Genomic DNA, 26,783 nt, shown 5'->3' with positions numbered 1-26,783 from the left:
GACTGTTTAACCCTGAGTCACAAATTCAAAGTCCCACAGGAACCAGGCAGATAGCACGAGGGAGCAAAGCAGTGACTGAGGCCAGCCAGGGAAGAAACATCATTCTTGAAGGAGGCAGCTTTCCTCAGCTCCACCTGACAGCTGACATGGAAGAATATGAATCTAAGCAGTTAGACCTTCTGATTTTCTTTTTAAAGAGAAGCCATAGAACTGACAAAAGTCAAGTTTATCACTAAAATACTGTTTGCCAATAATTTTCAACACCAATGAGCAAAAATCCTGGCAGGAGAAAATAACAACCTAATTCCTGAAGCCATCTGAGAAGTTACATATACTCTTCCCCAATGGGGGCCAATCTGATTTATGTTTTTGACATTTTTCTTCTGTCAAAAACTAAATGACCATGTGAACACATTTCTAGGATCCTTCCAAGGGTATTGGAGAGGGCTCATGTAAGAAGGGGGCTCTTCATTAGGTTGACAGTATATTCTTTGCTGACATTCAATGTTAAGACACGATTTTTCAAAAATAATATAAGGGAAAATATTCACCAAAAAAGGAAACGTCCAATCAGAAAAATCACTGTTAAAGCAATAATTGTGTCATTCCATGCTGAAAGCAGGCAGAAAACTCTGAGAAGGTTCCCTCTCCTCCACATTTCCTCAATTTTTTCCTACCTTTCCCCAGTCTATCAAAAGGGCCTGGCACAACTTCAGCCATATATTGTTGTCACGAAGGAGCAAAGCATGTAATGAGAACAACCTGTATTTGTTGTGATTTTCTCATGAAGAAGTTCATTCACAAGAGAGACGTAAGGTGTATTCTCAGTACGTTTCTGCAAAGGGCAAAGTTCTTCCAACAACTGATAAATATGTCTGACAATGTTGGTCATTTAAGTTTGTGTTACAAGCCATAGAGCCAATATTTTTGAAATAAACAACAAAAACACCAAGGAAACTTTCAAATATATATATTAAGTTGTGATGTTTCAAATAACACACTTCGCTTTTTAAAAGTAGCAGAGCCACAATGGTAAAAGACAGCTATAGAGTACCTTCCACTTATTGATTTTTTGGATCTACTCCAAAAAAGACACTTTGCATCAACCCCTAGGAGAATAAGAAATCTCAAGAGAATGCCTCATAAAGGGTTTGGAAAGTACCCATTAGAGTAAATGAATGGGCCTCTACACATAGTGACATGGCTGAAATGGTGGCATTAAATGCAGTCAGCACTGAACTCCACAGGCTTTCCCAAGGGGTTTGCCAGTCTGACCCACTAAATCTCCCTGGACATCAAACAAAGCAAATTGAGGAGCAAAGCATGGGGAACATGAGTTATAGAGCTTCCTGTGGCTAATGTAGGTCACTGCAAAGGCTATTCTGATGCTCTCAGTTTAGAAAATAAGAGTCAGAGCCACCTGCTGCTAATTATTGCTCACTTACTTCATACACATAAAAAGTTGGTCTCTTTCATGTAAAAATGGTAAGGAGTAAAGTAGATAAATCCAAAGTGCCTCTGAGTGTAAGTCTCCTGCCTGTCTGGTCATCAACCTACTCCTCCCTGTCTGATCATCAACCACCCACCAGCCAATCATGGCTTAACTCTACCCTGGCTTAGGAATAATTACAGCTCAGGCTCACCCCAGCTCCATCCCTTCCAGGGTCAGTTGATGAATGTTTATGATGCCTGCTCAGCTCTCCTCATAGCAGAGACCCGTATTCTGAATTAGTGTTCCATTGGTGGGATTCCTCTTGCCCACACTCTCTTACAACCCACCTTAATTTGCCCAGTTCATGCCTCCTACCTCCTCTGACGTCTGCATCCTGAGCTCTTGCTCTCCTGCAAATTCTCCAATTTTACTCTCACTGAGCACGATTCCATTTCACCTCCTTTCTTTCCTTGTCTTCCAAATTACCCCCACCTGACAACAGATATCCCAAAATTCAAATCACCTACTCCACTCACCGTGGATTCCATACACCAATCCCCAACCCCCATAACTTTTTTCAAATTTCAACTCCCTACTTCTGATTTCTCCTTTTATCCCTGGTTTACCCTTTATCCCTTTGTTTCACAACTCACCTCCCCCCATCTTCCCAATGTCCCAGTTCTCATAACTTTTGTTTCAGTCCATCTCTGATCCCAGTAAACTACCATCCTTTTGATCCAAGTAAACAACTCAATATAAGTAAAGAGCTTAGAATCGTGCCTGGCACATATTAAACAGCTAAGAAAGTTGTTTCTCTTCGTCCTCCTCTTTCTCCCCACCCCCACTTCCTCCTCCTCCTCTTTTTCTACTATTATTATTATTACTGTTATCTTTCACCCTGCAAGTCCTTCCCCCTTCACTACTTCTACCCTAATTCAATAACTGAAGTCATCAGAGTTCAGTGTAATCACTTAAAAATGATCTAAATCTAAAAAGAAAAAAACCACCCAAGCTCATAGATAGAGAGAACAGACTGGTGGTCACCAGAAGTGGGGGATAGGGGATAGGTAAAAGGGGTGAAGAGAGTCAAAGTGTACCAACTTTCAGTTATAAAATATAGAAGTCATGGGGATGCATGTACAGTATGGCAACCATAGTTAATAATGCTGGGTTGCATATTTGAAAGTTACTCAGAGAGTAGGTCTTAAAAGCTCTCATCACAAGAAAAAAAAAATTCTGTAACTATGTAGGGTGACAAATGGTAACTAGACTTCTTGCAGTGATCATTTTGCAATATATACAAACATCAGATCATTATGTTGTAAACTTGAAACTAAAATAATGTTGTGTATCAATTATACCTCAATAAAATAAATAAATAAGACATAAAAAAGTTACAGTGAGAAATACATTAAAGGTATAGCATGTTACTGATTCAATAGCAATACAAGCAGAGTGAGAAAACCCAATCTGTGCTCCTCGAGATTTTAACGTACCTCAGAGCGAACAGAAGGAGCTTCTCAGTCTAAATGGGTTATAAAATAGAAGGCATACGGTAAAAAAAAAGTGCAGCTCAAAGAAAAAAATATTGTAAAAAATTAAGTGTAGTCACTTATTAGTAGTAAAATTCTTCTCAAGTTTCTGTTGAACATAGGAATTACATATCAAGCTGTCCCAGGTAGGCATCTTCCCCAACCTTACCCACTTCCTCCAGAGGATGGAGAGGCACAGGGAGAAATGGTTTCCTCTTTAGTTAAGTTAGTTACAAGGAGGGTCACTGCTGCTTTTCCATCATAGAAGTGGTTCATGGGCCTAAGTCTTAATCTTAGAGGAAAGAATGGGGGAGACGAAGGAAGGAGGAAAACCTGAGAGAAAGAAACATGGACACTGAGGAATAAAGAAACAAAAGTCATTTTCACACCTGCCCTTGTCTTCTCAGTTAACCTTGCATCATCTTCACGTTTCCTATGTCCACAGACATCCATAAAGAAAGGAAAATGTGCAGCTTTTCTTGAACCCAACAATGAGACCTACTGTCTACATTTTCATTTCTGTACATACTGTCATGGGATGGTTTGGTCCTGTTTAGAAGCAAGTATCTAACAGAGGCGAGGCAAAGGGCTTAGTCCTGTTTACACAGCTGCCAAGTAACAGACCCTCCTGAGGCTTAGCTTTTGAACAATATAGATCTCTATTTCCTCTCAGTTGTCTAAGTTGGCAGCAGCTGGAAATTCCATTTCTAATGCTGGCATATGTAAATGTATTTTTAAGCTTAAAGTCAGAATTCTAGGAGATTTAAATCATTGCCCAGCTGTTGCCAGACTCATTGAAAAAAATACCCAGAAACAAATTCTCTTTTCCTGCCTGGAAACAATTGCTCTTGTCAGCTCTTCACTATCAGCTATTGAACTTTTCATCTGCCACTAGGTACGCACGAGAAATCTGATCTTTCACAACCTCAGTTCACCTGCCTGCTTCTCAGACAATACAGCTGCCTCCTTTCACTTGGATGGGAGGCCAAGGAATGACATGGACCACAACCATCAGCCCATTTTTACACCTACAGCTCACTGTCAACAAAAAGAGGGTTATAGAAATTTCAGGAAGGAGACGGCTGGTGAAAGATGTGGGAGGGTTACGTGCTAAATTTTTACAGCTGTCAGTACAATGTGAAAACAAAATTTTAAATAAAATCTGTCTCATAGTAGGAAGGTGCCCTGGCTTTGTGTACTTAGACTTTAGATGAGCAGTTCTCAAATGTTTGGTCTCAGCATCCCTCGATACTCTTAAAATTATCAGTGACCTCAAGGAGCCTTTGTTTATATGGGCTACATCTATTAACATTAACCACATTAAAAATTAAAACTGATAAAACTTTAAATATTTATTTAATAATTCATTTTAAAATAACAACAATAAACTTCTTACTTGTTGACATAAAATTTTTACAAAAAAATAGCCATACTTTCCAAGACAAAAATAACAGCAAGAAGAGCATAATTCTTCTACATTTTCACATATCTCTTCAACATCTAGCTTAATAGAATTCAAGTGGATTCTTATAGCTGTTTCTGCAGTCAGTCTGCTGGGATATGCTATTTAGCATGTGAGAAAATCTGGTCTCACGTAAATATATATTCTGAAAAAGGAGTAGTATTTGAATAGCCTCTTGAGGTAACTGGATATTCTTCGATATGACACCAAAATCAACAAATGACAGTTTCTTAAAGTTCAGTTGCAATGTGAATATGAAGCCACATCAATCAATGAACTTTTTGTACGCTGCTACATTAAAATCCACTGGTCTATCTTAAAGTTCGAATGAACCTTTTATGTATGTATGATTTTATCCATCGTGCCACTGCACCTAAGACTATCCATGCAGGATTTTAAAACATCATGCCTTGGTTATTTAGAAAATTATGCAGACTTCTCAAATGCTGACACATTTTACTGTACAATATCCAAAAACAATTTGATAATATCACTACTATACTCTTCAGAAAAGTCTTTCAGTATGGTAAAGCTCATGGTGCAGACATAAGTTTTCCAAAGTTCCAATTTTTGCTTGAAAGCTCAAATTTTATCATTAGCAACAAATATTGTCAACTGTGTTCTTGAAGTGACAAGCCCATGCATTAATTTTTGAGAAAATTTCTGCTAAATACCCAAGTCTGAATAACTATAGTTTTCCATGAATTGTCCTTTCAAATAAAAAATAGTGTTTCATGAAAAAAGACAGCTAGGTCAGCTCACGACTCAAAATATTGCACAAATGCTCTCCTCGAGGCAACCACTGAACTTTGGTTGGCAGCAGAAGTGCCTTAAATGTGTTCCCATTTGCCACTTAGTAAAGACATGTTCAAGGGTACAGACTTGATATAATTAATATTTTTTTCTGCTTCATGAAGGACATTCTTAAGTGAAATTGTTTTTTTAAACTGCGGGTGTGTGGCAGTGAAGTTTGATGCCATTACTAGCATAGTTTGGTGCCACTGTCCCAATTCTTGCTAAAGTACTGGCAGTCTTACCCACCATTGCTTTCATACCATCATTGCAAATGTCAATACGGTGAAAAAGACAAATAACATTTAAGCATCATTAAGAAAATAGTTTTGACCTGACAGATCCCTGAACACATCTTGGCATGCCCAGGGATCCTCAAACCACACTTAACCTACTTCTGATAAGACGGAGTTGATACTAAAGCCTATAGAGACGTTTACTTAACAAAATTTTGCTAAGTGTTTAGATAAGTAATCTTACCAGAGGGGCTTAGAGCTCTTTCTTTTGCAGGAAAGAAAAAGCAAAAGACACAGCAGTAAAATCATGGCACACAGAAAATTCAGATTGAGTAAAAAACTATAATGATTTAGAAATATATAACTGTAATGATTTAGAAATACCAGGAAGATCTAAGATTTCTGGATCTGGCATAAGGAAAACTGGAGTTGGAGAAAGAGTGAGGTATTGAAGAAAAGGTTCTATAAAACTACATGTGGAAGATTTCTCATTTCTCACTCGCCTCTGCCAAACAAACTGAGAATCCTCTCAGCCCCCATTCTTCTTCTCCCGCTTTACACACACACACAAAAACGGGCCTTTGACGGTTGTTAATAAAATGGATACTTCTCTGTTACGTGAAAAGTTATTCTTGTGTTCTTTTAATTTTGCTGTATTAACAATTACAGTTAAACATGTTTGTTACAGGACAAGAACTCCAAAGATTATATAAGCCAGTACCAGTATTTTACCCATAAATAAGGAAACTGAGATGCACTTATCTAAGTTCGCAACCATTAAGTGGAGGGGTCAGAACCGGAAACACCAGATCTCCTTATCCTTGAATACTTTTACTAAATAATCTTCTCGTTCAGTGTTTACTTATTCAAGATTTTACTCATTTTAGTCAAAAGAAAGCTCTTAAACAAAAGGTTTTCACGGTGGATCCTGATCAGTCTGCTTCCAGTCCAATCTTGCAATCACTCTCTCTCACCACCTGGTGGCAGTAAACGTAAATTGCACGGGAGAGCTGACATCAGGAGAAAAGGCTTCACCTCTGAAATTCCGACCTCACCACCAAAGCCAATACAATTCTACTGGGGAGTCACAAGCCCTGAAAGAGTTTCATCTGCATATGAAAGACCTATTTATGTCAATAGAGAACTAACGTTTGAGGGGAGAAAAAAATCTCAGTACAGAATACAGTTAAACACCTATGTTGATTTTTCCAGGCTCCTCTTAATTTTATTCATATTGGGTTAGTTCTTGACTAGGAAATCAGGCAATATTTTTAAATTAAGCCTTCAGTATCTCTCTTGTTGGATGTGTGAGCTATATTTAAGATTGTTGTGTCTGCATATTGTCTCTAGTCCTACTTTCACTGCTTCCTGATTCTGAGCTACCCAAGCTGTACTGCTGAAGCTGTAACTCGAGCATTGGCAATTGCAGCACATTAAACAGGATAGACTCTCAAGCACTCAGCACAGAGGCCCATTATGCTAGAGAGAAAAATCAATCCATACGGTATCTGCCCTCTCATCTAGTTAACAGACTAGCGATGAGAGCCCTTAAAACTTAAAGGACACACAAGCCATTGTCATCTTCGCCAAAAAGTTCTGGACAATTTTGAGTTATTTCTGACCCCTACAGTGCATTTCACCAATTTAGAGACTCAACATACTTCTCTTAGGAAAAGGAATTGTTCCTCAATTAAGAGAAAGCAGTCATTCATATCTTCAAGTATCTTCCCCCAGAAAACACTTAGATGATATCAAGAGTCCTTAGGAAATAAGCATTTCAAGCAGTATCCTTGAAAGTGCATAAAACCAAAGATGGAACAGTGTAGACAACTAGAGGGCAGTATTTTGGCATTGAGTTCCTAAGAATTAGGGCAGAAAAAGAACTGGAAAACAGAATCAGAAGAAAGGAGACAGGAGGCCTCTGGGGAATACCACAAGGAAAACTGGAGTGAAGAATGAAGTGAGGCCTCGCACAAAGGATCGTACAGAAACATCTGACCTTGGGCCAAAACAGACGGGAAGGATTTAGCACTTGCTACACCTGAGCCAGGTGTGAGGTAAAGAAGCCGAATAAAGAAGGCCACCACATCACACCTTTTATAGTATGAGATTACCCACGTGTGCTCCTAGAGGCAAAGAGAAAGAAGCTTCTCCATCTAAACGGGCACTCTCAAGGAGCGTGTGGAAAGGCACGACTTCTTCACAGACGGTGATGCAATAAGCTTCCTTTGGAACTTGCACAGTAGCTCCTCAGCCTCATATTGGGCACACAGTGGGCAGTCCATAAACACTTGCTGTTATATAAATTGATTAAAGACAGCCCCTGTGTATTGGCACCCATGTTGTTTACTTCTTCACATCAGGCTAGGACCATTAGCTCAAAGCTCTCCAGCGCCAAAACCAAATTTCTACCCATCCAGTTGCTTTAAATATAGGTCAAATAAGCATATTTTTAGCCAGTTAGAGCCCACCTGCTTTGCATACCCTGCAAATCTGCACCCAATATCTGCTACTATAGATAAGACAAACCCTGTGGCTAGAAGAGACCTTAAGCCACCGCCCTTTGGAGCTCTCCCACCCAGAGCCAGCGGGGAGCCTTGCCGCATCACTTAGACACAAGGCCTCGCTCTCTGATTCCCTCTTCCCTTCGTGGGTGGTGGCCCCATGCTGTTGTCTCTGGAAGGTCCCCTGCTGTGAGAGACCTCCCATCTCACGCAATACTATGCAAGTACCACACAATAAAGCATGTCATGCAATGCTGCCACCTGTGGCCCTGTCTTTTCCTTGATCAGCCCCAGAACCCTTGAAGTCACCACACCCTCCCAGCCAATTTTCACCAGTCCTCTCAATTTTACCACCTAATACTTCCAAGCCTGCCCTTGCCTAGCCATGTCCATTCACACTGCCCAATGCCAGGCTTCACATTGCTTATCTGAGCACTGCAGTACTCTCTGAACCAATCTTCTTGTCTCCATGCTAACCTTGCTCCCTACTGATCCTCGACATCCTCCACACTGTCAGTGTGAGCCTTCCATCACTCAAACCTGATGAGTACATTCCCCTGCTAAAACACATCAGTGACTCCCTTTTAGTTGCTAAATTTGTCCCAACTCCCTATCAAAGCACATAAATGCTCTTCTTGCTCATCTCTCCATCCACATATCCCTCCATTCCCTAATTCACATGGTACTGGCATATATCAAGCTGTTTCCTTCCTTTGTACCGTTGCAAATTCCAGAAATGCTCTTCTCACCATTCATTACCTGATGAGTCCTATTCTCTGTCTCAGCTCAATCACATCCCCTTCAGAAAGGCCTCCTAGGGCATCAAGCCTGGGCCGAGCATGCCTCCCTGTTGGCCCTAGAGAACCCTGTGCATGTCTGCTGGAACACGTACCTCACTGCATGGCTATGTTCTGATGACGTGATTCTTTCCTCCTTTTATGATGAAATCTCCTCAAAGGGAAGGACTAGGTCTAATCTATCTCTGTACTTCTAGTGCCTGGGTGCGAGGACTCGGGAAATGTCTCTTGAACTACTAAACAACCATTAGATAGAAATGTGAAATCTTCTACAATTTCACTGTCAGGAATTTTCCAATTATCAACAAATTATGTTGGTGCACTAAGCTTTTAAATGACCAAACTCAGAGACGTCTTTTCTTATTATGCAATCTATTTCCATTCCCATGGGTGGGAATTGATGTTTTTACCCATTAGTACAAATGTGCAAAAAACATGTAATCCTAGCATTGCCTCATCCAGTGAACTATCTTTTCCTAAATCACTACCATATAATTTTTCCCTGCCTGGTTTACATTTTTAATCTTGGTTTTCTGACTCTAAAAGGATTATTTAGCAAAATCTGTTCACTTTATAATTGACAGCCTCTATTGTTTATCTCAACCAACCAAATTTGTTTATCTCAACCAAGTTCAGCAATCTAGAATCTACTGTGCAAAATGTCTTGAGGATAAATCATCATGCTGATAGCTGGGCTTTCTCTTTAAAAGTGATCTAAAAATATCAGTGCTTTGGAACAGAGCCACCTATTTATTGCACTTGAAGCTGTTTCTCTGAGTTGCTAAGATGAGAAATGAACATGTCTAAAAATAAACAACTCTCAGGTAACCTGTGGGACTGATCTTTAAAATGACTGATAACAAGCAAATCTTCAGACAAGACCACTTTTAGCTTTGACTCTGAGTCCCAGGCCTGCTCTCTCTATAAAGGGGCCAGATTTTCTGTGCAGCAAAGTTAAATCAAGTCAGCCCTGGACAGCAGGCCTGCCTAAAGCGAGCCCTCTATCCTGATCAAGAACACAGGCAAATTCAAGCTGCCCTTTTTGTGACTCACAAATAAGAGCAAATTTAAACTATCATACTAAAGGAAATAAAATCAAGGCACATTAACAAAAATAAGGAAAGGAAAAATTTTAATGCTTAAACAATAAAATAAAAAGATTTTCTCAATATAAATCAGCAATATATTCACATAGTCGATTTGTTTTAATCTTCTAAAAATATGTTAAGATATCTCAACATCTTAAAACCACTTAATTCAATATCCTCCCAAATTAACTACAAAATACTTGTGAATTTGTAATTAAGCCTACCTAATTTTAAGGACCAGCAGTTCCTGTTGAAGTTATGATGAGCAGAGAAACACATGTAGAGAAGGGACTTGCTAACATCATGCTCTATACTCATACCCAAATCAACAACTTTGACATATGAAAAGCCAAGATTCAAACCCAAGTCTCTGGAGCACATGCTCCTAACCAGTGCATATGTCTGTATTTCGTTTTTCTCATCTTCCCTTACCCCACTCTATTGGCCTTAGCATTTATATTGGTTTATTCCATTTCCTTTGTATTCTTTCTTTGCCATAGTCACCCACTTCATGTCAGCAGCTTTCCTTCTCATGTTTGTTCTACAGGTGATGAAGAAGAAGACAGCTGAGAAAAACAAAGAGCTACCAAAGATCCCATAAATCAAAGCAGTCTGAACACTACCGTGCTCACCAGAAGGCACTGAGAAGGCTCCTCAGAGTGGGTGACTTAACAAACCATCATGGAGGAAGATCAGACCTGAAGATCATCACAGGCAGAGGGAAGCATGGACAAAGGTGGTGAGGCAGGAAAGAGAAGGGACAGTCTGTGGGACAAGTAATTTGATATTGATGGAGCACTGAGTACCAAAGAAGATGGAGGAAGATGATGGAAACGCAGCCAGAGATCAGATCCCAAAGGCTGGGTGACTGACCATCCCAGTTTGCACAGAAGTGAAGGGGTTCTCTGGATGCAGGACTTTCAATGCTAAAACCAGGAAAATTCCAGGCAAACCTGGACAGGTTGGTCGCCCTCCAGCCAAAGGTCTGCTAGGCCATACTTTAAAGGGGTCTGAACTTCTCTGTGAGCAAAAGGGAAACACGGAAGGATTTGAGCAAGTAGGAGACCAGATCATGTATTCCTAGCTTGTAATACACACTACACCAGTCTTTCTAAACATGGGCTGCAACCCACTGGTGAGTTACAAAATCAAGTTAGTTAGTATCACAAGTAGCAATATTTGTGATTGACAGATTAGAACTATTAAAATGCACTGCACATGGAAAGGGCAACTATTGTTTCACAGAACTTGTTTTGGATATACATACATTTGTTGTTTTGTTTAAATAGTATTTGTTATTGTTAGTTGAAGTTAAAAGAGTTTGAAATACCTTGGGGTACATCAATTCTAAAATTGGTAAATTTTAAATTATAAATTTATCTCTACCTTTGTCCTTTCTCAGGCAACATTTTGCATTACATGACACCCACAGATCACGATGATATTTGCACAGCATGCTGGGGCGAACAGAGAAAGCTGTTCACTACCACAGGAGACTGACCTGGGCTCTGACTACCCTGAGGGCAAAAAGGGTAACATTCGGGCATACATGTAACCTATAATCCATTTGCAGAGCACTGGTCAGGAAGCTCTACTGTAAATGACCAAAACAAACTCAGCTCTATGTTTAAACCTACCAGAGAAAGAAAATGAAAAAAACACAAAATAAATCCCTGGATACTTCAAGGCACAACCACATCATGGCAGATGTAATTACAAAGATTAACGTGCTTTTCCAGCTACCCTGGTATGCCCATAAGGGTGTAGAAAATCAATACTGCCAGAAATGCAGGACCATGATATATTTCCTGCAGCCCATGTCAGCAAAAATGCTGACTGACCCTAGGATTTGGGTATTTGCTATTTGTCCCGTCAGCACAACCTTTATATTCCTTTTAGAAAGCAAATACCCATCTGAAAAGCTTGGCTGTAAGGTCCCTAGCCTGGCCCAGCACACAGCATTCTGTATATGAATGGATAACTCAGTGGTATGAGGTAGCATTCAGAACAGATTTCTCAACCAGTCCTAAAAGGCTTAAACTCTCCTGATAATCATGTGTATTTTTTAACAAGACTGAAAAAGAAATGTAGCTAGAGTCAGTTTCAACCATCTGTCTCTTTGAGTGAAAATAGGATATAGGCTTGTATATATTAGCTTTGGAAGAAAACCAATTTTGGCAGAAAGAATTGAAGTGAAAGAAGAACTACATTTCAATTTTCAAGACCATGCTAAGGAGTAACAAATTATCCAAAGTAAGTAGTAACTTAGTGAACACATCCATCTCCTTTGCTACTCTGGTTAGGCTGTCCCCAATCCTGACCATTCCTTGATTGAACAACACTGCATTTAAAGCTTTGCCACCCAATCACAGCCCCGGGAAGTAGCAGAGTGGAGACACAAAAGTGACTTGCCCAATTTGAGTGACAACATTAGGGCGTGGTGGGAGATGAGGATAGTAGGTACTATCCAAAAACTTGGAAGTAATGGAAATATAGCATGATCACTTTCTGAGAGTTAAACTAGATAGACCTTATCTTAAAACACACGACATCTCCCACTTCAAAACGATGACAACAATACCAAAACACCACAGCTAGGATTGACCAAATGTAATGGAAAACCACCACATAATTAGTAGTGAACAACTATAAAAACTGTTATAATTAAAGGAGAATGGAGTCTGAAATGACAAAAAAAAGGGGTGTGAATTTTTCAGGTTTTGTGTGCAGGGAAAAGGACGGCCTGACCAGCTGACGTCATCTTTCTTGTATACCTGTTAGGAGAGTCACCATCTTGAAACATCAGCTGTGACAACTGCTCCCCATGCTCTGGCTCCACGTACATCCAACCTTCAGTCTTCCACACTTCAGTTAAAGGCGACTCCAGCATCCCAGTTAACTCAGGCCAAACATCTTGGAGTCATCCCTGGTTTCTGTTACATCTGATCTGTTAGCAAATTATTCATGCTCTACTTTCCAAGTATTTCCAGGATCTGTCTACTTTTCCCCACCTCCCCTGCCATCACCCTGTCCAAGCCACCATCATCTCTCATCTGTATTATTGCAAAAGCCTCCTGAATGGTCTCCTCATTTCTACCCTTGGCCCCCTTGCAGTCTATTCTCAGCTGCAACAGTAATTCTTTAAAACACAAGTCAAATCATGTCATTTCTCTATAGAAAGTTCTCCAATGGCTCCCATCTCAGAGTAAAAGCCAAAGTCCTACACTGGCCTCCGTGGCCCCGCATGATCCAGCCCCATTACTTTTCTGATCTCATCTCCAGACACGCTTCCTTGCTGTACCTCAAACATGTCAGGTACAGTCCCACCTCAGAGACTTTTTTCCCTAAATATCTGAATGACTTGCTTCTTCAAAACTCAGTTGAAATTTCCTCTTATTGAGGCCTTCCTTGACCACCCTATTTTAAAAGGGCAAACGACTCTCCCCACTGCACCTGCATTAGCAGGTCTTTTCCACTGCTTTATTTTTCTTCACCTAACATGTTCTATAACAGATTTCAGTATTTCTGATTGTTTGTCCCACCTCCTAGAATTTAAGCTCCATTGAAGGCAGAGATTTTGTCCATATTGTTCACGGATATATTGCCAATACTTAGAATAGTGACTGGTATAGAGTAGATACTCAATAAATGTTTGTCGAGTGAATGAACAAATCTGGCTTCAAAATGTGCCTGAGTGAGCCCCTTCCTCTTCCCTCAGCCTAGTTCTCTATAAAAATGGTCAAAGCTCCATGGGCTTTGGGATTCTCCTAGGTCTGCTCCATCACCCACCCTCTCAACCCTTTTGCTGGGATCTGGTGTCCTCAATTGCCATATTACTGCCACACCTAGATTCTGCCTCCCTTCCTGGCCATTTTGAATTTATTACATAATTGGATCACCTGCTTGATTTTTCAGTGCCCATGTTACTTCTGGAGTTAGTCTTTAGGGTTACCCTTAATGCCATCAGGCTAGTACAGTCCCAACTGTGCCCAGCTCAGACCTCTGATACAAAGCCCCAAATAACCTAAGTTCTCAGAAGAGTTCAAAATACTGACCTATAAGCAAGGGCACTGTGATCCCATGGGAAGTTAGGTTTCTCCTGGCAAGTCAGCAAGTTGGCATTTAATGTTTGTGGCCCAATATAAGACATACACTTGCATTGGGTTGTGTGAATTCACCAATAAGTTACCAGAGAATTTTGGCTACTTAAGAATAATCTAATATCTAGACCCTCAAAACTAAGATTCAGACCTTAATCCTGCCTATCTGTATAGCAGACTGCTGGCTGGCCCCGATCGCATCTCTGTCGCCACAGCTGCAATATGACAGCTGACTACAGATAAGTATGTTGATGCCCAAGAGTGTCACCTGTTCAAGTTCTAAGCACATGAGTGTATCCACACACATATGCACATACAGTCACCTAACCCCAAATTCCTTTAGCAGATCAGAACCTGCTTCTCCCCACTGCTCCAGCCCCTGCAGCACAGTGACTCTTTGCCGGAAGGGAGCAGTGGGCAGAAGGGAGGGAGGGTGGGATGACTTACCTGAGGGAAGGAGATATGAGAATACCTCGGATATCTGAGTAAGGTCCTCCATACCCTCATAAAGGAGGGAGAGGCACACTCATCAACCAACTTTTCTAATTTACTAAGAGCCAGGAAACCCAAGTAGTTGGCTCCTCAATACTAAATTTATCTTTATGTTAATGCAATTTAATGAGTGCTTACTGAGCCCCTACAAAGTGCAAAGTGCTGTTCTGGGTGCTGTCAGACTTACACAAATGATTAAGATAACATCTGTCTCAAAAAGCTTGTAATATGGTAGGGTCTGAAAACACTAGCACCATTGCAAGGGAGGATGGGATAAGTACATGATAAAGGTTTAAAGCAGAAAGAGAGCATGCAGGAACTGGAGCATGCAGTGGGCTTCATGAAGGAGGGGCCACAACAGCCAGCCATGGAAATGTGGGTAGGATGTGAACTGGAGAAGCATTTCCTGTGGAGAAGAGTGAGCTTGAGTGAAATGACAGAGACAAGAGGTGGCAGCCTGTGTTTGGGAAATGACAAACAGTTCAACCGGACTGTAGTGTATGGTCAAATGGGTTCAAGGTAGCAGGGGTGCAATGGGGTACAGGCTGGAAAGGTGTATGTTTGGTGCTACACTCTCAGGTCATAACTCAGGTCAACTGTTTCTGCTGGTTGGTCCTGCCTCACTTCGGAAGAAAGCTATTTATTTTCAAAACATGTAAGGGTCTTGAAAAAAAATCCAATTATTTCCACATTAAACCAATCCAATCTATTCAAATGAATTAAGCAATGCAAACAACTAGAATTAACACTCCTCTTACATATCACCCCTTTGCTGAATATAATGAAAAAGAGAGAAATTAAGAGCTCAAAATAGGTAACTTAGCACTTGTAACAAATCCTTTGCATAAGATAAGCATTCAGGGTGGGAACTCTGTCCTCCAAGTAATCTCGCAGTTTTCTGTTCTTTGCAATGTAAAAAGAATAGGAGACTTGAAGTTTCTGGCACAGGCCTTTGAAACAACATATTTGTCTAGCCTCTGCTGTTGGCAGGACGGATCAGAATTCGAATATCACTGGCGCACATTAAGAGATCACTCAATGAACAAATGAAAGAATGAGCCCTCAACTGCATGATGACGTGGCCAGTTTGGAGGGAAGTTAGATGCAAGCATTTTTTGTTTGTTTGTTTGTAATGGCTCTCACAAGCTGTTAAATTTCCTTCAGCCTGGCCCAACACTGCTATAGCATTCCCAGTGTCGGGCAGGAGTTTAAAGAGTGTTTATTGAATGAATGAACGAAAGAGTACAACTTCAACAGTTACATGGGAAAGGAAGTAGACACAGACTGTCACATTTATTTTTCTAGTTTGGCACGTGCCCTCTTACCTATGCTGGCCTCAAGTGAATGGCAGAACCTGGCCAGAGGTAAGAGTGATGCAAGGCTTTCTCTAGTCCATAAAATCACAGACTTTAAATTTGGAGAAAAAATAATGTAGAGATTACCAAATTCTAATCTGACCTCTCATTGGTGCAATAATCCCTTTATAACAATCCTGACTTGGTGGTGGCATGCTTGAACTCTCCTGGGCATTGGGAACTTACCACTTTAAAGGCAGCCCAATTTATTTTTTGAATAGCTTGAATCAACCAACGTTTCTCCATTGTATTGATACAAACTCTCCTTTTTCTTAGAAGTTTGGGCTATAAGAGATAAGTGTCCTCATACCCATTTGCCAAAGACAGAGTCCTCACGCCCACCCCTTCACCCGCTTGCTACCCACAAGCTCTCTGCAGCATCACCTCAAGTTCATCCTACCTTGCATTCAAGGAGTGGTAGGGGCGGGGGAGAGCCAAAGAAGAGCCAGATGGCCTCCCTTCCATCATAACCAGACTCTAGCTCATCAAACCTTAGCCTGTGGTGCTGATCCCAAGTACACAGAGCTTTTAACTTTCTGGACTCAGACAAACAGAATGCCTCCATGATTTAGCCACAACAGATTTATACCACATTAGATTTTAATTTAACATGACTTTGGAGTGCTGGGGCTAGATGTAAGAGTGCTGGGGCTAGGAAATGTGTCCTCAGCAGACCTGAATTCCAAGATCAGAACAGAGGCCAACTTGAAACTCTAGAGGTCTCTAGACTAAGGTTGCCTCACCAGCCAGGAAAATGCTAAGTGACCATCTGGCCCTTACAATGTACTTACCCTGAGGCCGGCACTGCTCTATTGGGCGTAGACAGAAATGCTCAACGTGATCCTGATTTGGGAAGGCAAGGCTTCCAGAATCCTAGGAATTACCAAGCCCACATTCATTTTGGGCCCAGACACCCAACAGGTAACACGTTTCAGGAAGTCAATGTTTGTACTAAACACATCAAAATGATCCAAGGGAAAAAATTTAAATCCTATAAGAAATGGAAAATTAAGTGGGATTTATTCTTTCATTTCTCACCACAACATAGGAAGCGGTACTGTTACTATCACTCTTGTTTTACAGATGAAGAAAACAAGCTACAAGGAGACACAGTAACTTGTCACAGTCACATAGCTAGTTAAGTGGTGACACTGGGATTGGAAACCCAGCTCTGGAGGTCATGTTCTCCCACTACCTCTTAATCACTGTTATGACTTGTTCTGGAATCAAATCAGGCCCAAGAACAAAAGAGGAAGATGAAGATACAACATTAATACAAATGGTTTTGCCTGGTTAGCCTTGATGTCTGGTCAGCCTGCAAATTCAAGGAAGTGATTATTCACTTAATTGATAATCATTTCCCTTGTTCTAACCCCCATTGTACCCTGTTACACTTCTATTAGGTTTTATCACATTTTACCTTCTGTGATAACCATGTGATATATGTGATAACATGTAACCATATGTCTATTTTTCCCTGATTACACATCAGTCCCTAAGATCTGGACCTTGTTCATCTTCATGTGCCCTGGAAGCACTCAGTCTTGCTCATGGCTGGCACCCTGTAAATATGAAATAAATGTTCTTGACTAGAATTGAAAAACTACTGAAGGAAGCTAATATTCACCCCTACACATATTTCTTTTATTCATTATCAGTAAAATCTATATTTTTAAGATCACTAATTTCAGAACACTACTATTACTCATGATGTTCAAGTCATCAAATGCACTTTGTATTCAAAATGGGCATTCTTTCAGGTGCTACAAAAGTTGGATCTTGAAACCACTACACATGTGGTTGCATCTCAGTTAGCTTCCTAGAGATGCCTTTTGGAAACTGTGGTTAACAGCAGGAATACACAGAACTCAGGTAAATCCCTCCCTCCATAGTCATTTGGATTAATCACGAAAATTCCTGTTCCCCTCGTCCAGCACTATATTTAGCAACTCCTTTGTAGTCAGGCAAGGCCATTTGATTTGCTTTGGCCAATGTACTGTGAGGGATCGGGGCAGGATACATCAAGATGAAGGCTCTCTCCGCAGGGGTCTCTGAGTGAATATGGTAAACAGAGCCCCTCGTTGACCCACACTGGACATGAACCTGAGTGAGAAAAATCTTTTGTTGTGTCACTCTCCTGGGGTTTGGGACTTGTTTATTATTGCATCATGACACAGCCCAACCTGATCAATACACTCCCATGGCCCAAACCCACTCAGATGATCCAGCATTCTGGCTGCTCTTCACCCTCCTTGATTTAGTGTTGGCAACTGCAAGTACCTCTCCTTTACCATCCCCACCGAAGCATCACTGTGTGACAAAGATTTCTCCTGTGACCCAACTCCAGTCAGGCTCCCCCAAGCTCTTTTTCAACTAGGCCCCATCCATGAGCATGTTCTCAACAGATCAATTTTAGTAAGAGTCCTGCTAAGTCAGTTTCACCAGAATATCGCACCTTCCACAGCTGACTACCGATACTGATAAAGTCCTTCATCCCCTGCCCTCTCCCAAGTGATATCTGATTAACCTGGCCTGCCTTCAGCAAGAATCCAGTTAGATCAGTTTAGTCTGAATCTCTCCACTGACCCCTGATGTTTCCTCTTAGTAACTTTCCATCCGCTGACCCCGCCCTGCTCCTTGGCTGCACATTCCCACTTTTCCTTGCTGTATTCAGAGTTGAACCCAACCTCTCCCTCCTATTGCAAAACTCCATTACAGTGGTCCCTACATCTACCACGACAGTCCCCCTAATAAAGCCTGCCTTACCATTTCTTTAACAAGTGTCATGAATAACTTTTTCTTTAACAGGTGTAAAGACTAAGAAAGCACTAAGTGTCACTATTAACTACATGGTCACCAGAACATATGGCCTGGTTAAAGCAACTTTCATTCTGAATTCTCCCCAGAGAACTTAGAAAACACTCTTTCTGTGTGTCGCCCTGATCTCCCTTCCCAGGTTTTGGGAAGGCAGTGGTGCTGCTGACAATGTTACGGGGTGATGTTTCCAATACCCTGGCCCATCCCCAGAAGCAAAGTTCTGCCCAGTTTACCAAGGTAAATGTCTCTGTCTGGGCAGAAGTTACCAGGGAAAGAGAACATCTGAAGACAGTATCTTCCTTCTCCCTGTGACTGTCTTGTAACCTGACTTTTCTATCTCTTTAAACTAAAATCTACAACTTGTTGGCCTTTAAATTTTAGGAATTCATATTTCTTTATTTTGAAAAACAAGGGGCTCTCAAGGGAAATGAGTACTGTTCCTCTCTTTAAAATCTACGGCAAAGGAGACGGGATTTCATCGTTGCTTGATATGCCAATTACTTTTCAGCAGCACTGGAAAAATATTAAAAAGCTTAAAAGAAGAAGCAAGAAAATCTGTATTCAAGACCTCAGCCCAGGGGCTTTACATGTCCCTGGGTGGTCCATCTTTGCATTGGGAGATTTAGTTTGGCGTTTTAACTTATGTAAAGAGATTCTCACTTTCCTCAGAGCCTGAAAGCATTCAAAGAGGGAGGATCCTCTTTCGGAGTCAGCGGTAACCTATACCTCCTGAAAGTGAACAAAGTCACACTTTCCAAGGAAACAGGCAGAGAAGTTTTTTTGTTATTCTTTCTTCCACAAAACACACACCAATTCCCACAACCCCTTGCAATTTCTATACTAATGGGGCAGATGGTGAAACAGGAGATGTGCTGTCATTTTAAAAGGGGACACTGTCAAAACACACATTCCCCACAGGGCCCGCCACCCTTTCAGCCACCCAAACTCACCAACTACTGAAATTCCACAAGCTGATTCTGAGACAGAATCCCGTGGTCACCCTCTACACATGGGCTCACTGTAACACTCAACAACTCAATAAACTTTTAAAGGCTTCCATATGTGCATTACAGCATCTAAACTACTTTCAAAAGGAGAGGACTTCCTTCCATTTCAATTACTAAAATTTTCAGCCTGTTAAACAAAGAAATGGGTAGTATTTTGGGTTAGAGTAGAAAATCTGGATTCTAAAAGGGAAACTGATTGTAGGCAAAGGATATAAAATATTGTGTCATCATTTATTCATTAGTGCTATTTAAAATACACACATTACTCTTGGCTTCACTCTGGACATTAGTATAAAACAGAAATCTGACCAATGAATCAAAATTTCCCCTCCTCCCATGAGAAAGGAACTAAAGCATCATTACTGCTCAGCAGAGAGTGTCAGATAGAAGCCAGATCAAAAGAATTAGCCCAAGGGGCTCATAGAGGAAACCAGAGGACTCAACCATCCTGCCTGTCACTTCTAGAATGAAAGGTTGTCCTCCTCAAGACTTCCCTTCCCCCAGCAGAAATGCTCGCTGAGATCCTGATTCAGGAAGGCAAGGCTTCCAGAAGTCTAGGCATTACCAAGCCCACCTTCACATTGGGCCAGACATGCAATGGGGGCTACATTTCAGGAAGCGAATGTTTTTTACTAAACACATTAAAATGATCCAAAAGGAAAGGATTAAATCTTTAAATAAAGGTAAAACTAAGTGGAATTATTCTGGCTAATATTTCAGGTCAACAAAAGCTTGTTGAGATCTACCAGGTGTAAGACTCTGTTGGAAGATGAAAGGATGCCTCAGGAAGTCTAGAGTCTAGAAGGGGAAGAAGGCAAGTACATAAGTCAGTATAATTCAAGAAAAACATTTTTCAAAACATATCTTTACTTCCAAGGAGGGCAAGATCACGCACATCACTGAAAAGAGACAGCTAGAGAGTGATATAATTCTTGTTGGATAATAAAAAGCATCTTCCATGCCTTGAGTATGTACCACGTACTGAACCCTGTACTCTTTCATTATCTATAATCCTCACAACAACTTTGCAAGCAAGGTGTCTTTATCTCCATTTTACAGATGAAGAAAGTGAGGCTCACACAGGCAATAAGTGGGATATCCGGCTGCTTCTTTCCATTACTTTATGCTGCCTCTTAGATGCTGTGCTCTTATTATCTTGTAAACCACCAAACAAAGAAATAGACTTAAATTACAGCAGAGAAGATTTCAATAGAAAATCAGAAATCTAAAGCAGACTTTCTTAACTTTGGCATTATTTTTGGTGGGATAATTCTTTGCCATTGGGGGCTGTCCTGTGCATTATAGGATGTTCAGCAGCAGCCCTGACCTCTACCCACTAGATGCCTGTGGCCATCCTCTCTCCCTAAATGTGATAACCAAAAATATTTCCAGACATTGCCACATGTCCCCTGAGGAGGACAATCACTCCTGGCTGAGAAACACTCATCTAAAAACACACTGGAATCGGCCAATCTCTTCCTGTAAATCACTAAATAGAGGAAAGACAGCTATCCACACAGTCACCTGCCTGAGGGCAGAAGATGGGACCAGAGGCTCTGTGGTTCCTTCTGGCCCTGCCCACCTTGAGTTTGAGCCTCACAGACTGAAGCCCATGGACCTGACTCCTAGCACTGCCCCACAAAGACAGTAACACGCAGCACCTGTGCTAGATAAATGCAAGCTGCTCAAACTGGCACCGTGTGCCGCTGGCATCCATGAAGGCTTTCTAAAGAGTGCACAGGCACGGCAAGAGCTAATGACAGTAATGTCCAGATCCAGAGCTTCCGTCTGGATACTTTCCAAAACTGACCTGCCAGAGAACGTGCCTGTAGTTGTAGAATCATTCAGGGACTGCTTTCCCACCTCCATTTTTCACAAAAGCCCTTCTTCCACATTATCAGAAAAAAAAAAAAAAAGAATGACACCCCAAATCTTAGAATCTTATCATCACGCTTGACCACAAGATATAAAAATACCCTATTGTTGAAGAACTTCTTCAGGTACTTTTAAAATAGAGGTTGGTGTAGTATTTAGATTTTAACTGGATTCAAAGAATGATGTCATCATTTTATTTTTAAATATCAAAGTTTATAATTCTGGGAATCACATTCATTGTGATTCTTTAAATTTACGATGAAAACTGTCAGATGCCAACCTAAAATGTGTAGGGGTGAGGGGGCAGCAGGATATTAAAAAATCCTTAGAGTTTATAAGAGAGGAAAACCCACTGAAGCATAATGAAGTACCCTGCGTCTGTTCCCAGGGGCACCTGTTGATCCAGCGCAAGCATCGTACAGGGCCTGAGGCTCATTACTTTCCTTGTAAAGAATGCCTTTGACTCCAACATAAATTTCTGCTTTGTGTGTTTGCCACACTGATGGCATTAGCAGGTCTGTAACCCAAAATGAAACAATAGGTTTTTCTATAGAAGTAGAGCAAGAATATGGGTGTGCATAAAAATATAAGGGATTAAGTAATATTCCGGAAGCAAGACCAGCTGCTCGAGAGGATCTCAGGGTTGATGTGAACTAAAAACTAAAGAGCACGCAGGTCATCTGGGAGGCAGAGCCCCCCCACCCCGATTTCCTACCAGGTTGGTGTGGCGGATCACGACGCAGCCATTGTATCAGGTAAACCCCAGAACACTGACCAGCTTCAAATTCAGCTTTGAAGTAAATTCATCTTTGTGATGAATAAAGTCTTGACTTGCAGCCACCTTTGCAAAATCAACTTTCCGGGCCATCTCAGTTGTAGATTGTTACGCATTTGGTGCTCAGCAAGATACCCAGTGACACTTTAGAATCAAATGTGTGTCAGAATCACCTCGAGGGAAGCAGTGCCTGCGTCTCCTCCACCACGCTGAGAGATCTCTACTTTTCTTGTTCCCCTCCGATAACACATTTAGGCTTTTCCTATCAGTGTGTGAGCCTGTTCTTGAGGGACTGTCTGTCCTGGCACAATAAAAAGCTACACTAAACAGTACTTTTTGGCATCCCACATAGAGAAACAATGAGATATGATGGGAAGAGAATAAACAGACTTTGGAATCGGGCCGACCTGCATTTGAAATCCAGCCCTTCTACTAACTGGCCTCATGTGGCCTTGACCAAGTGGCTTAATGCTTCCAAGCATCAGATTCCTTGTTTATCAAATGAAAATAAAAATGTCAACCTTGGGGCCGGCCAGCCCCGTGGCTGAGTGGCTAAGTTTGCGCACTCCACTTCGGCGGCCCAGGGTTTCACTGGTTCAGATCCTGGGTGCAGACCTAGCACCGCTCATCAAGCCATGCTGAGGCAGTGCCCCACATAGCAGAGCTAGAAGAATAAACTATTTGGATATACAACTATGTACTGGGGAGCTTTGGGGAGGAGAAGAAAAAAAAAAAAAGATTGACAACAGATGTTAGCTCAGGGCCAACCTTTAAAAAAACAAGTCAACCTTACAGGAATGTTGGGATGATCTGAGAAACCCTGAATACAAACAGAGTTAAGCGTCCAATGAATGGTAAGTAGTGCTAGGGCTGCCTGCCACTGCTGGAGACCTCACTTGGTTGCAGCGTCCATCAGTGTGTGTTTTACCTGCACCTGGGCGTGCCTCAATAGCGAAATGCCACAATGTCCTGAGAGCCAAGAGCATTTTTACTTGGCTGGTTCTGGCAGCATAGTTTTGCCTTGTTTTCAACACATTTCTGCAAAGTGGCCTCCCCTCTTTCCTAAACAGTGTGCTTAAACCAGTGGTTCTTAATCTCTTTTTAGTCACAAATACCCTGTTTTTCCCTAGAAAGCTGCATTTATGCACAAATGCATAAAATTTTGCATCAATTTTATCGGGTTCATTCACCACCTGAAAACTACCACATGCCTGCCCTCCACAGTACCTATGGCTCATGTTCAAGAAGCTTCCTGTAACAAAGAATCAGGAGACGCTTTATGAACATGTGGGTTCCTCAGGGTTGGGACACGCGCAGCGGTGTCTATGTTACAATGCAAGCTTCGCTCTGACATTCTGGTGTCAGGCTTCCCGCAAAGAGGAAGCAAAGGAACTAAGTCCAGGATATCGATGAAAAGTTCCCAGTCAAGAGGAATAACTGTTACATGGATCTGAGCAAACGTTTATACATTTCAAAGAAATAAAATGAGAGTTGAATTAACTTTAGTTAATTCTTAAAAGAAGTAAACCGTGGAAGTTCATTGTCCTGGGGAAGTTCTCAAAGGAACATATTTTCTTACATTTTCTCGGGGATGTAGAAGCCACAATAGTTTCTGGTAAAAGGGATCCCCAGTCAAGGGAACAACTATTTATACAGCATTCGAGATCCGCAAATTATTATGGGGAATTAGCTGGTTTCATTGAGGAGACAGAACCAAGGCAATATTTGATCTCAAAAGAGCTATGGTCCTACTTCGGGTATTCCACAGCATCCACAGCTGCCAATCAGCTGGCAAACTGTATGGCGACACTTGAGCCTTACAGGAAATAAGACTGGCTAATGGGGAAATCGGGCAGCAAACCTGAAAGAAAGACATGCTCAGCCTTCTTTGTTTCTCACAGAAGACTCTAACTAGAATGGATGAGTTCTGTGTTCAGAGTCATCAGACAGACCTAATTTGACTCCTGCCTCTGCCATCTATTAACTATGACCTTGAGTATGTCACTTAACTCAGTCTCATCATCTGTAAAATACGGACAATAATGTCGCCTTCAAAGGATTAATATAAAGATTAAAATGAGATAACATAAGAAAAGAGCCTAGTAGTCAATATATGAAAATTAACCAAGAAAATTGTTCAGTAGTACGGAAGAAAAGACTCAGACTGCCAGGTTCAAATCCTGGCTTTACAATTTATGAACTGAGGCATTTTCGGAAAGTTACTTGACATCTTTGTGTCTTTGTTTCCTCATCTGTCAAACAGGATTACAAATAATATATACCTCATAAGATTTTTGTGAGGATTAAAGAAGTATTAACATGGAAAAGTAGTTCAAAATACAATGCCTGGTCAAGTGCTCAATTTTAGTAATGTCATACATTTAGTAAGTGTAACATAATACATTTAGCAAATGTATCAAGCACTGCTAAAGTGCTCAAGATATTATCAACCTTGTTTTATTTGGTGATGCACAGTGTAGGGAGAACAAAATGATGATTATGTTTGCAACAGATTGTGTGACCTTTTCATCGGATGCTAGGTTAAGTGACAGAAAGAAACAGGGTGACTGGAGAGAATGAGTGGACCATTTAGGTAACTAACCGTGGATGAATGCTGTGCACACAGTCTGTGCTAAGAGAATAGCTGGGTTTAAAGACTTGGCATTTATTATACAAGACTCGTCTACATGGCTGTTCTGAGTATAGACAAAGCAGCACTCAGGATGGATTCCCAATAATTACTTGACTCAGCACTTGAGTCGAAGGAAAGGCTTATTTATGAAATGTAGACTCAGGAAGGAGTGTTTGGGAAAGGAGGAGCGGTGGGAACAAAGTTAACAGAGCCCCATCTGAGACATAAAACATGATGACAGAAATGCTGGGTGACTTTCTCTTACCATCTCAGAAGTTAGTCAGAAAGTAGGGACCAGGGACCACCACTGTAAGAACTCTGCCCTATTTTCTTGTGGCTTGAGTTTATTTCTCTGCCCATATCCCTAGTGGTGATTATACCTAAAGATGTAGACTTTTGACACCAAAAGAGCTTTGAGACATGTTTTCAGTGGGAGAAGAGGAAAAGCTGGGTGTGGGGAGGGGCTGAGCCATCCCTCTGTTCCTGGGCACTGTACAGCAGAGGCTACAGCATCCCTGAGGTCCAAGGGGAGAGGAAGCCAATGCATCAGTGCATGAGGCCTGAGATAAGGAAGAAAAAGAGGGAGATGGGAGATGTGCCAGGCCAAAAACTAGGTGCAGAGCTGGACAGGCTAGAAAAAGCCTGCACTGAGCTCCCAATCATATTGTCCAAACATCCCAACAACAGTGCTAGAAGAGTTTTGAGAGAAATGGCTCTTGGAGCACTGGATTTTCAGAACTTAAGAAATATTGGAGAATTTGTTCCTATGAAGAGAACAACTGATGCCTTAGTGGTAGGAATGTCTGATTTTATTTTATTTAGAAACACGATCACAAGAGCAGAGTTTGGGCCCTTTTTTTCCACACTAAAACTTCTGGAGAAAATATGGCATTTGAAATAATCAGAGGAAGTATTAATCACCTTCCCATTAGTACCCTCAAGATGCAACTTGTTCTGAATGCTCCATTTCAAGTTTACTAGCACTGATCGAAGTCTTTCTCCATAATTTACACAATGAAAATACGTTCACAGACAGTTACCCATATCCGTGCTAACATTAGCCACATGATGTCTTCTGCAGTTACAGTTGCCTTACCGTTTGCTATGCTTTCTGCTAATCTGAAATATTTGGAAGCAATTTTTCACAACCCTCAACTACGGTAAGTCTACAATGCCCACTTGAAAGGCATTCCAGGCAAGAAAATGGCTGGCTACTTCTCCTGCCCCTTACCTAGATGTGGTAGAGACCAGGAGAACGAATATATTCATTTTTGTTGAGTCTCTGATTTGCTAAGTAATTTCCTGTCCTGATCCTGGCGTTCTGTTCAACCTTATTAGCCGAGGTACAAGTCATGAGACTCCCGCACACTCAGTTCCCATCAGTGCTGCCAGGATCACTGCCTTATGATGACGACGCACAGATTTATAAGGCCAGAGCGATTCCGGAGTGGGAGTGGGGGAAGGAGAGCCACGCGGCCGGGAAGGTGTTTACGAAAACACATCCCCCAACCACACTTTTTTTGCAGCAGTGAGAGAAACTGGCATCTTCTTGCGCGAGTGTTTAATTAATGCCCTGCTGGAAGTGCATTCGCTCCCTCCGACTTGGCGGGTAGCAACAGCATCTAAGAGCTTTGCAGACAGCTGAAAACGTAATCAAACAGCATCCTCTCCCCTCCCTCTGCCGCTCCTCCTCCCCGCGGGGCCGTCAGCTGGTGGCCCAGAGGAGTCCGAACTGCACTGCCGATAGCCTTCGGCTCCCCAGAAGACCGAGGGGGGTCGCACGGGGACGCCCCTCCCAGTCCACAAGGTGGACGACAAGGTGATGACACCACGACCCCTCCTCCTCTGCCCTCGCCTCTCGGCTCTGCCGAGGGAGCCGCCGCAGGG

The 26,783-nt window shown here is 41.6% G+C and overlaps 1 protein-coding gene across 4 annotated transcripts in view; it reads right to left on the bottom strand.

Moving 5' to 3' along the window:
* DYNC1I1 (dynein cytoplasmic 1 intermediate chain 1) overlaps nt 1-26,783 on the bottom strand; it is a 282,823-nt gene that overhangs the window by 255,606 nt on the left and 434 nt on the right. The window lies entirely within an intron of this gene.

The sequence above is a fragment of the Equus asinus genome, chromosome 1, assembly GCF_041296235.1.
Source record: "Equus asinus isolate D_3611 breed Donkey chromosome 1, EquAss-T2T_v2, whole genome shotgun sequence".
NCBI classification, from domain to species: Eukaryota; Metazoa; Chordata; class Mammalia; order Perissodactyla; family Equidae; genus Equus; species Equus asinus.
Note: the sequence above shows the minus strand (reverse complement) of the source record. Positions and strands in the feature narration are given on the sequence as shown.